This window comes from Hemicordylus capensis, chromosome 3 (genome assembly GCF_027244095.1).
Source record: "Hemicordylus capensis ecotype Gifberg chromosome 3, rHemCap1.1.pri, whole genome shotgun sequence".
NCBI lineage: Eukaryota > Metazoa > Chordata > Lepidosauria > Squamata > Cordylidae > Hemicordylus > Hemicordylus capensis.
This window is the reverse complement of record NC_069659.1, coordinates 218,731,537-218,743,793: the sequence shown is the minus strand read 5'-3', so window position 1 is coordinate 218,743,793 and position 12,257 is coordinate 218,731,537. Positions and strand designations below refer to the sequence as shown.

The 12,257-nt window shown below is 42.6% G+C and overlaps 1 long non-coding RNA gene across 1 annotated transcript in view; it reads left to right on the top strand.

Annotated features, from left to right (window-relative positions):
* LOC128352254 (uncharacterized) overlaps window positions 1–11,608 on the top strand; it is a 66,790-nt gene extending 55,182 nt beyond the window's left edge. The window contains exons 3-4 of the long non-coding RNA XR_008320288.1: window positions 9,021–9,130; window positions 11,132–11,608. This is a non-coding gene — a long non-coding RNA (uncharacterized LOC128352254). The remainder of the gene's footprint in view (window positions 1–9,020; window positions 9,131–11,131) is intronic.
* The last annotated feature ends 649 nt before the right edge of the window (window positions 11,609–12,257 follow it).

Sequence of the window (12,257 nt, the reverse complement as noted above, 5' to 3'; positions counted from 1 at the left end):
ACTGAGCCAGATGGTTCGCACCCCTAATCAGTGGTTCTCAAAATTGGGTCCGCAGATGTTAATGGACTTCAGCTCCCATAATCCCCAACCCCAATGGCCTTTGGTTGGGGATTATGGGAACTGAAGTCCAATAACATCTGGGGGACCCAACATTGAGAATCCCTGTGATAGATAGATAGATAGATAGATAGATAGATAGATAGATAAACTTTATTACAGTCATTGATTGACCAATGACTTTATTATAGTTATTTATTGACTTGCCTTTTATTTATTCATGTTTATTCAAGAAACATGAATAAAAGAACACACTGTCACACCCAAACAGCAATATAGCAACAGTATAGTTTTATGAATATACAGTGTACAATGACATAGTAAGTTATTGCCCGACATTAAGCATTAGACGTTGCCATATATTCATTGCTAATAGGGGATCTTAGGGTCGTGGTGGACAGCTTGTTGAAAGTGTCAACTCAATGTGCGGCAGATGTGAAAAAGGCCAATTCCATGCTAGGGATCACATAGAAGAACAGACCCTGCTAGAAGAGAACCAGCATGGCTTCTGAAAGGTAAATCTTGCCTCAGAAACCTTTTGGAATTCTTTGAGAGGGTCAACAGGTGTGTGGATCAAGGTGATCCAGTTGACATAGTCTACCTGGACTTCCAAAAAGCTTTCGACAAAGTTCCTCATCAAAGACTCCTGAGAAAACTTAGCAGTCATGGGATATGGGGACAAGTCCATGTGTGGATTGCTAACTGGTTGAAGGACAGGAAACAGAGGGTAGGTATAAATGGAGAGTTTTCACAATGGAGGGAAGTAAGATGTGGGGTCCCCCAGGAATCTGTACTGGAACCGGTGCTTTTTAATTTATTCATAAATGATCTAGAAGTAGGGGTAAGCAGCAAAGTGGCAAAATTTGCAGATGATACCAAACTCTATCGGGTAGTGAAATCCAAAACGGATTGTGAGGAGCTACTAAAGGATCCCTCCAAACTGGGTAAGTTGGCAACAAAATGACAAATGCGGTTAAATGTCGGCAAGTGTAAAGTGATGAACACTGGGACAAAAAAAACCCAGCTTCAAGTATACATTGATGGGATCGGAGCTGTCGGTGACTGACCAGGAGAGAGATTTTGGGGTCATGGTGGAAAGCTCGTTGAAAGTGTTGACCCAATGTGTAGCAGCTGTGAACAAGGCCAATTCCATGCTAGGGATCGTTAGGAAGGGGATTGAAAATAAAACGGCTAATATTATAATGCCCTTATACAAAACTATGGTGCGGCCACACCTGGAGTACTGCATAGAATTCTGGTCACCACATCTAAAAAAGGACATTGTAAAACTGGAAAAGGTGCAGAAGAGGACAACCAAGATGATCAGGGGCCTGGAGCACCTTTCTTATGAGGCAAGGCTACAACACCTAGGGCTATGTAGTTTAGAAAAAAGACAACTGCGGGGAGACATGATAGAGGTCTATAAAATCATGCATGGTGTGGAGAAAGTGTATAGAGTGAAATTCTTCTCTCTCACACATAACACTAGAACCAAGGGTTGTCCCGTGAAATTGATTGCCAGGAAATCTAGGACCAATAAACGGAAGTACCTTTTCACACAACACATAATCAACTTGTGGAATTCTCTGCCACAAGATGTGGTGACAGCCAACAACCTGGATGGCTTTAAGATGGGTTTGGATAACTTTATGGAGGAGAGGTCTATCATCAGCTTCTAGTTGGAGGACTAAAGGCCACCTCCAGCCCCAAAGGCAGGATGCCTCTGAGTACCAGTTGCAGGGGAGTAACAGCAGGAGAAAGATCATGCCCTCAACTCTTGTCTGTGGCTTCCAGCGGCATCTGGTAGGCCACTGTGCGAAACAGGATGCTGGACTAGATGGGCCTTGGGCCCGATCCAGCAGGGCTGTTCTTATGTTCTTATATTCTTAGATGGATAGATAGACCTTAGTCAGGTTACAGGTAACTTTATCTTGATGGCCTGACAAAAGGAATGAGATATATACTTCATCTTCTCTGGCTGGTATGTCCTTAATCGATGGTAAATTTAACGATTCACACGAGTCCCATAAAAACTGCAATATAATACAACATGACCCATATCCTCTATGGCCTGTGCATCACATGGACAGAATAGGGACCCTTACCATATCTACCATATAGAACTGCCGAGGGCAATACATCAAAGTGAGCCAGTGCAAATGCTCTACGATACTTAGGGGGTAATTAGAGCTTGGCAGTAATCAGCTGGTTTAGTACTAAAGGCAAATCTCCATATTTTGAGCCATTTTAGGGCCCTACCCATCTCCTGTTGCCTGCAGTGTAGTAAAGCCTGAGTTACCCTGAACCTGGCCAATGTGGGTCTGGAATTTAAATTCCATTATGACCCATGCAAAGCAAGTACAGATACCTCCACCCGACACCTCTCAAACCTCCAGTAAGACCCACTTCGAGTTTCCTGTATCTTTCCTGTTACAATGAGTGCCCACCCCAACCTCAAAAATTGAGAAAGGCTTTCCTAACAGTTGAGGTGGAGGGTCCTCATTGTAGGGGAAGGCATGTGTCTTAGATTGTTATAAACATTTCCAGAATGAACTTGACTTTTACTTAGCTTAAAACTAGGCATGTGCATGGAATCATGGTGGGGTGGTTCGAAGGCGGCAGGCGTCTCCCTTTAAGAGCAAGGGAGGGTGTCCTTACTCCTCCCATCACTTTTTCCTTGCTGGTGTCAGTTTTTTAAAAAGCCCATCAGAGTGGCAGCATACCTCCCTGCCACCCCGTTGCCCTCGTCTTCCGGATGTGACCAGAAGTTGCCGGCGTGCCAGCACACCAGCAACTTTCAGTCATATCTGGAAGACGGGGGCAATGGGGTGTCAGGGATGTATGCTGCTGCCCCGATGGGCTTTAAAAAAAACTGACGCTGGTGGGGGGAAAGCGGCGGGATGGGTAAGTGCACCCTCCCCCTGCTCATAAATGGAGACCCCCGCCTCCTTCGAACCAGCAGAACCGCTGGTTCTTCAAACTGGTTCGGAGGAACCAGCCTTTGGACTGGTTCCGTGCAAATCCCTACTTAAAGCTCTATGTACACCAAATGGCAAATAAATGTATAAATACTAAATAACATAATAATAAAATGTTATGCCTTGGTACACAACAAGAAAATCTGGGAGCCAAAAAGTGTAGTCAGGAATGTGTCTGTCTTTAGATGCTTTCCTCTCTCAATCCCCCCCCCCACCTCTCTCCTTTTAGTTTCCTTCCAGACTCTCATCTGTCATCCTGTAAAGGGTAAGCAAATGCTTACAATGGCCAATATACAGCAATCTCTGACATGTGGGGCTCAGGAGTGCATGACTTGGGTCTCCATGCTCTGGCTCAAACAAAATTACAGTGGCTTTGGGCCCTGTCAATGGATGATGGATGTCCACTTTGTGAGACCTATGGCTGAGTGAATGGAGCAAGAAAGGGGTCAGTGCTAGCCTAATTTACTCACCCTGTCGGCCATAAAAAAAGGCATTATACAAGCAGCTGTCCAATGAGAAGGAAAAGGAAATGGATTAGTATAAAGGAAACAGCAGCCAAAAACAAATGGAGAAATAATGGATCTAGGAAGATATTTTGCAGCACTAAGGTTGTCTCCTGGGACTCCCCAAAGCAATGGGGAGGCCTTGGGTTCTAGCAATCTGTACCATTCCAGTTGTGACATGGGCAGTAAGATTATGGCCTTAAATAGTCGGGTTGATAGCTATTCTGCAGGGTGCCATGAAATAACAAGCCATGGAGCACAATACTAGACCTTGGAGTTGCGAGAAAAAAGTAGAATAAATAATGAAAACATGTAAGTTGCTTGTGTTCTATGCTCACACATTTAAAGCACCTTTGGGTGAGGCTTTTTCATTCAGTAAAGGTCCCACTTCACATACGGCTCTAGCCTCAGCCCTTCGACTCTGTGTACATATTGCTCATAAGAACTGCTTTTATTGCTGTTTTATGAGTCTGAACTTTGTGATAAAATATGGACAGACAAATCCAGTTCTGGAGGGAGAAATGTCTCTGAAAAATAAATATTGCAGTCGAGGGTGCAATTGTGCCATTGATTGTGGCACTGCCAAGCCTATTGTTGGTTTGGTGATGACAGGGCAGATGTTTTCTGGAATGCCCATTTTCTGATGCCTTCTTTTTGCTGATGTGAGAAAGGGGCTTTATGATCACCTTTTCATAAGGATTTTATTGATTTGTTTTTCATGGATTTGAATAATTAATAGTCATTCTGTAAACTGCCTTGAATTGCTGGAGTGGCGAGGTGAGGAAGTTATAAATAAAATAAATATAAAGAAAATACACTGTGTGGACTTTCAGATGTTAGGGGAAGAAATTCTGCATGTATTGCTAGGCACTTGTTCATAAGCAGCCAGTGTCACCTGCCCATTTCCTCATGAAAAGTGTTGGCTGCTCTGACAGAGATAAAAAGTCCAGTCCAGTTCTGTGCACACTAGAGCTGGGCCCAGTCTGCCATTGCAGGTCTTCAGGGGTGCTGCCATGGCTGTGGGGGGAGGAGACTGAGCCAGACCAGGCCTTGCTCTAGTGAGCACAGAACTGGACCAGACCCAGTTCACTTCGAGTCAAGTTCTACTAAAACTGAACTGGGTCTTCCAGTTTTGTGCACACACCTAATGACCTATGAGAGGCAGACAAATTAGGAAACCCAAAGACTATCCAGTCAAAGCACCTGTAATTAGGAGTAAGCAGCTATGAACATAGAAGGTCTATAAAAGTGATTGTGTTAGACTGTACGGGTTCTTCAGATGTTCACTGGAAGTCTGTGTACCTTCAGCTGGTTGAATAAGCAGTTGCAGTGTTTTGCTACTTCCTTTCCTGGATTTGTGGTGAGTTCCTGAATAAACAGTTTGTAAACCTAGTAAGGTCTGATACGTTCTTAGGAGTTATTAAGGTAATCAACTTGGGAGGAACCTATCTTCTGAACCCGAGTGTCTCTGCTGAGGTTTTGGCCAAGCCCAAAGGAAAACACTTAAATCATTTAAATAAATTCTTACCATAGAGATGACCTAAAACAGCTTTGGAAACATAGTCATCAATCCAACTAGATGTAAAATTCAGCATCTAAAAAGCCCTGTAAACACGGATGACTCCAATGGGTAGTGGGTGTTCCTCCAAAATTATTTCCCATTTCCCCTTTTACTCCCCCATCCACCAGACAGAAATAGCATCTCCATCTAATTAGGTTTCCGCTTCCGTTTATTGGCTCTCATCCAGTCCATTATTGATCCCAAACACCAGTTTAGCAGTACTTCCACAGCTTCACCTAAATTGAGTGAAAATAAAAAATAGATTTGAGTGTTTTAACCCAGGCTGCAATTTTGCCCCAGGTGTGTCAAGAAGAAGACTTGACCTCTAAGGATCCCTCTTAGGTAGGTGGATCAAGACGTGATAATTCTGAGCCATTATTTGCTTTTCTGCCAGGTCAGCTGTTTGGTAATGTGGGATCGATGCTGCATTTCAGACAGGTTAACACTGGTATATGGGAAACAATCCAAGACTCAGATGCAGCCTTGGAAAGGCTCTTTCAACCATGGAAAAATCTTGACTAACTCATTACCTGCTGAACATAAGGTGCCACAAGAGGATCTCGGGGTCCAGATCTATTCTTGATCTATTGCTTGTATCAGTATAAGCTTACTTGGATGCCCACATTGGAAGATTTGAGAACAGAGGATAATATTTGAAAATATCCTAAGCCCTTATTACTCAATACAGAATTTATGCTATTAATTAATATGAATATGGCTGTCTTGCTAAGAGAAACCATTCAATGAGAGGCCTGAAAGATTGGAGTGATTTGGTTGGGGTATAAATTAAAGACCAGAGGTCTGGAACATTAGGGCCTTTTCCCTTTCATGTGCCCTTTCTAACTAATAGCCTTTCAGAAAAAAGGGAGGACCCCTTAGAGGTTTTTCCTCCTCTTCACTTGCTTATGCCTTTTAAAACTAGTCTTATTTCTTCTTTGTAGGGGAGTGCACAAACCATTTGATGTAGAACCAGTTTGCAACAAATGGGGCCGGTTCGGTGGTTTGATCATGAACCAAATTGGGGCTGGTTTGGTCCGCGATTGAACAGGACCGAGCCTGGTTTGATGCAAAGTGGTTCTACATCAAGGGGGAGTGGACCAGCAGTGGGGTGGTGGTGAGAAAGGTTAAGTCTCTTGCCCTCCTTGCTGCTGCTTGCTCCCCCATCCGCAGCCAAATCACTGGCGGAATTATTTTAAAAACACAGATCACCCATGCTGTGGTGGCGCAGTTGTGGCCTTCATAGATGCACAGAGGCCAGAACCACACCGTTGCTGTGTGGGTGGACTGTGTTTTAAGAGTGATCTGGCTGGTGATTTGGCTGGAGATGGTGGCAGTGAGCAGCAAGCAGGGATGGGGTTGGGGAGCCAGGTAAGAGACTTAAACAACCTTTCTCACCTTTCCCCTGCCCCTTTACAGGCATTGTCACCTGAACTGAACCAGTTTGATGGTCAGACTGGACCAGCCAGTCAGTTTGACCAGACTGGTTTGGCAGAACACGGCTTGGTTTGAATTTATTTGATTTTTAACCAAACCATGTTTTTTGGTTCGTGCAAACCCCTACTGCTGTGATGATTTTTATTTTATTTTTTGCAGTAGTATATTGATTTTTCTTGAGTCATTTGTTTCTAATACCCTTCCTGCTTTATAGGGAGTACCTTTTTCTCAGGGGTTCTTCCAAGCTGAAGAATCTAGCTAGGCAGGGTCCTAACCTTTTGCTCTATCCCATTTTTAAAAAATTGTTTTCTCTAAGGAATTAATAGAGTGCTTTGAACTTCTGGAGACTTCTGAAGGTTTTCCCACCTGAAGAAACATAGATATGACATTTTCATTGTATTTTATTTTCTTGTGCTTTAAATAGTTCATCTGTATACTCTGTGTGACAAGTAACTATAAATTTTGTTTAATACTGTCAGTTGCTGAGAACTGTACAGCTTCTAAGCTGTAAAAACAGGAGAGGTATTAATTGCATAGTTGTATAAAAGCATATGATTTTAATTGAATTCAGTTGTTACTTTCTCTATTCCCTTTGCTTTCATTTAGTTCCATTTCCCTTTTATTTATTGTGTAAAGTACTGCTTTTAAAATTAAGCCACTTTAATTCATTTCAGTAAAATTGATGTGTCTGTGAGTTGATATCTTTTTTCAGCTACATTGACTTAGCCCACAGGGGCAAGTAAAAGGACCCAAGTTTCAGGTGTCATCATTGTACTGATGGCACTATAATCCAAAACACTGGATGATCTCACTCAGAGGTTTCATATTGATATTGAACAGCAGGGAGACAAAAAAGAGTCCTGAGACACACCACCACTTTTCAGCCATTTGGCAAAATGTGGTTTTATAAATATAAATAAATAAAATTGTCATGGGTCGGAATGATAGTTCCTCTGCATTACTTTATGAAATTGACCATCTACGTAAGAATGGAACTACTGAAGCACAGTTTCTCTAATCCTCACCTTGGACAACCTTTCCAGGAGACCATGATCAATGCTATCAAAAGCTATGGTGAAGTCCAAGAGAATTAATAGAGTCACACTCCCTCTATCCATCTCCCACATAAATAATCTATTTGGATGAGCGAGACTTTTTCAGTGCCAAAACAAGGCTGGAACCTGAACTGAAATGGTTCTAGGTAATGAATGTCATTCAATAGTGTTACATGACTGCTTGCTTGAGCATCTTGCCCAGGAAGGGCATGTTTGTGATTGGCCAATAGTTGGAATAATCCTGTGGGGCCAAAGAGGTTTTTATTTTTTTATTTTTTAGAAGTGGCCTCTCAAGTGCTTTTTCAAGGTGGTTGGAACCACTCCCTCTTGTTAAAAGGCATTTATAATATCCGGGATGCAGCTGGCCAACCTTTTCCTGCTCAGGATTACAGAGCAGGAAGTGCAAGTGTTGAACAAAGGGTTGGTGGTACCAAGATTGCTAGGCCACAGTCCTCCAACCACCTTCTTCGTTATGTGGTAGGCCATAGTCCTCTAATAATTTTCTCCATTTTTGGAGTATATCTGCCCACTGTAATCTCAGCTGAGGAGCAGGCATTGCCCTCTCTCAGTAGTGACCTGTATTGCTGTTTGTCCTCCAGAACTGAATGGAGGCTGTTGAGAAATGAGCTACCTTTAGAAACATAGGAAGCTGCCTTATACTGAGTCAAACCATTGGTCCATCTAGCTTAATATTGGATATTCTGACCGGCAACGGCTCTCAAAGGTTCCAGGCAGCAGGAGACCAAATGATGTAATAACACTGCCTGGTCTATTGTGGATCTTCCTGGTCTAAATCCCACCTGTTCTTCAGCCAAATCATCGTTGTCCACAATTCTGTCATGTAACTTCCAAGTAGATGTTTAGTGTAAAGTTTGCTGATTACATTCAAGAGGCTAATCGGGTGATAGTTGTGAGGAGGATCCTTCTTCTGACCTTTCCTATATTGGAACTATAATAGCTGTGCCCCCAATCTTCAGGGACATGCACAGAGGCATCAATATATGTAAAAAGTGCAGCCAAAACTGGCACCAACCAATCGAGGCACCAGGAGCCTTTCTCAGCCCTACCTGGAGATGCCAGGGATTGGACCTGGGACCTTCTGTGTACAAAGCAGATGCTCTATCTCTGGGCTGAAGCCCCATCAAAGCATTTTCTGGTGGTCCTTCTTTCATTTCTTTCAGTGGGGACTCAAAATCACAGCCCCTAGCTCTTCTAGCCCATTGAGCTATAGCAGCTCTTTTTAAAACCTAAGTTTAAAAGTGTTAAAAACTCTTCTTTTAACCTAAGTTTTGCTTCTGGTCACACAGGAGTGTGATATAAAGGAACCCAGGAACTGGCTTATAAACACGAACAATTCTGAGCCAATCTGTTGCAACCATAGATGCCAAAATGACTAAGTACTCATGTGATCTGCTTGTTTGTACTGGCACAGGGTGACCTGATTTCTCCATTTATACTTTGGCTGAGTGGACAGATGGTAGTATGCTTATGAGAGGATTATCACACAGCAAATCCATGTTCTTATCCACTCTCTGTCAGAAGGTGAGTCAAATGGAAATTGGGGACTAAATCTCACACACCTCAAAACACTGACGGGAAATGTTATCTCAGATATATATGAAGGTGCAAGAATATCACGATAACTCAGTAACTCAGGTTTTAGTTTTATTTCCAGATGGCAAGAAGCAACTGCCAGTTTGAACTGTAGATGATACAGCCCATTTATGGACCTGATTAGGTGCTTAAATACTTTTCAAAAACACATGCATGTATTAACATGTCCATGTGTTACACATGCCCCAGTCTTCATGGCTATACTGCCACTATATTATGTTGTACCCCAGGTTTTGCAAGTTTTTGCTGTTTTATTTTAATCATTTCTACTATTATAGCTCTCTTCTATCCATGCTAAATCTGAATGCAGGGATGTGTATGTCAGCAGCTGTGGAACAGAAAGCTATATCAAGACTGAGATAGACAGATTTATGAATGGCCTTGCTGGATGGAAAAAGCACAACAAAAGTGCTGGATTAGCAGGGTCCCAGATATCGTTTTAGTTACTTCTATGTATTAACTCCATAGACTGAGAACTAATGAGCTTAATTCTGTAACCTTGTACTTATAATATGTATACTACTGCATTTTATTCAGGATACCTGGCATATATATTCTATATAGCGATTTAGCATAATTGTAATCTTGCCTATGTCCCCTCCTTCTTCAAAATTCCCATTTTGAAAGACTGATAAAGACTTTGTGACCAAAGGACCAGAAAGGAAAAGTGATGACTGTTTAACAATTAGCATAAAACTACTAAGGCTGAAGACTTTTGTTAAGAGAAAAACTTATCTGGATGTCTTGAGGTGCAGAAGCTAAGAGGCTGTGTATGCTGACAGGATGAAAGAAGAACTTCTGAAGACATCTGAAGATCCAAGCCCAAACAGGTGGCGTTGGAGTTGTCATAACTATAAGTTTTGATGGATATGAGGACTGATCCCAAGAACAGTCAAGGACCAAGAGGAATATAAAACCTGAAGGCTCCAGATCCAACTCTCAGTGGGCAGGTCCAGAAGACATGTCTTCTCCTCTCCAACACTGCAGTTTCCCCACACCCCAGTATCACGCACCCCATATTTTAATTGAACCCTAGCATCTTCAATCACCAGGATAAACCTTGATCTGGCCAATCATTTTGGATGGGGGCTGAGGGTAAAACAAGCTGAAGATGAAACTTCATCACTCTGCAATAGCACAGAGGGTGGAAATGCTTTCAAAGAGGTCTGAAAAGAGCAGTTAATGCTTCTGACCTGGGACTCTATAGCCCTCTTGAAAGACACCCATACTACAGGTAATACATCTGCCATTGTTTTTAACTTATTTTCAATTTTAGGCTCTCAAGAGCACCACACAAATGAATTATTTTGTCCTTATTTAAACTGCCAGTCTCCGGAAACTGCAGCTATGAAGAATGCTTAGTGTAAAAATGCCATCTGTTAAGAAAATGAACCAAGTTTTTGCTGTGATTCATGAACATAAAACAAGCAGAACTTCCTTTGGGGAGGACTCAAATGGAAAGACTCTTTTGATTTCACTAAGTAGCCTCACTGTTAAGTGGCCTCACTGTTGGGTCTGTCACAGCTGGAAGCAATCCTGACCGCAAGGTTGCCACAAGCCAATTGAGTTGAGAAGAGCAGGCCCAGCAGATTTCACCTTGTTGCAAGTACGATGATCCTGGTTCTCCTATTGGTCCGAGGATGCACCCTACCATTCCAAAATAATAAGTATAAGGCTCTAAGTTATAAAGCCTCATGGCATGCAAATCAATCTGATTGTTGGGTCTGCACCCACTTGCCCTTTAGCTCTCATTCTGGGATACCTCTTATAGCCATACCTTTTTGCCCAGATGATTATTGTACCTTTATAGAAGCTCTTAATAAGTTCCATTATGACAAACAGAGTAAAACATTCCAATTCCAAGACAACCACCCATGCTATGGCAGCAACAAAAGCATTTCGTTTGATTATAAACTGTCTGTTTCTAAGTTTCAGGAAGCCATGCATGAGACACGCAACAAACCATACAACCCAATGGGAAGAAACATATACTCTATATGGGAAGAGTCTACATGGCTTACCCCTCTGGAATTGGCCTGGGCTTCAGAAGGTATAATGTAGGGATGTGTGAATCGATTCAGGTACAAAATGATATGTGATATGTGGACAAAATAAATCACTCCTGTGCTAGCTGGCCAGATTTGGATCCAAAACAAATCACCCAGATTTCGGACCTGCAAAATTTGTAGATTCAGACCTCCATTTTGTGGTGATCTATCTTGCTGTCTCCATTTTATATCAGGAAATTTATTTTGAAAATCCCGTCCTCCTAAGCTTCAGATTGGTGACTTACAGTGTGCAGCGATTGGCTGGCGATTTCCCCCTGGTTCCAGATTGGCTCGTTTTCATGCAAATCTTGTGTTGCCAGGGGTGACTGATTGTTTATTGGCTATGGGAAGGGTCAAAGAAGGGACAAGGGTGGGGGGAGTTCGGAGGAGGGATTTTCAAATGTATTTCAGGAGGCAGGCAGCCACCATTCTGCCTTTCTGCCTTGTGGGGTGGGGGGGGGAGAGGGAGGAGCTTTGCTTTGCTTTGCTCTGCTCTGCTCTGCTCTGCCTTGCCTTGCCTGACTGTTGCCTGGAGTGGATTCTCTTACCTTTTGTTCCTACCTGTGTGAATCGATTTGGGTACAAAATGATTTGTACCCAAATCTACCTGTTTTCGGAGATTTGTGGACAAAACAAATTGCCCCTGTGCTAGCTGGCCAGATTCGGACCTAAAACAAATCGGGGGTGATTAGATTTGGGTACAAATTGAATTGAAAAAATCAATTCATGCACATTCCTAGTATAATGTGCAAAAGACAATTAGAGTTACCTGTCAACACCCCTACAGTTGTGCAGCTAGGGAGTAGCAAGTGCAAACATTACTTGACATGTGGAGATCCCAGCAAATAGAATGTCTCTGCTTGCCCTGCTTGGACCCGTCCTTATAACAAAAGAGATACCTGGGTTCCAACCTTAAACGGCCTGGGCTGGCCTTGAATACCACCCAAATAGGTAGGCTCCTGTTATCCAGCCTTACACATCCAGCCTTATACATTTTGCCAGAGAGA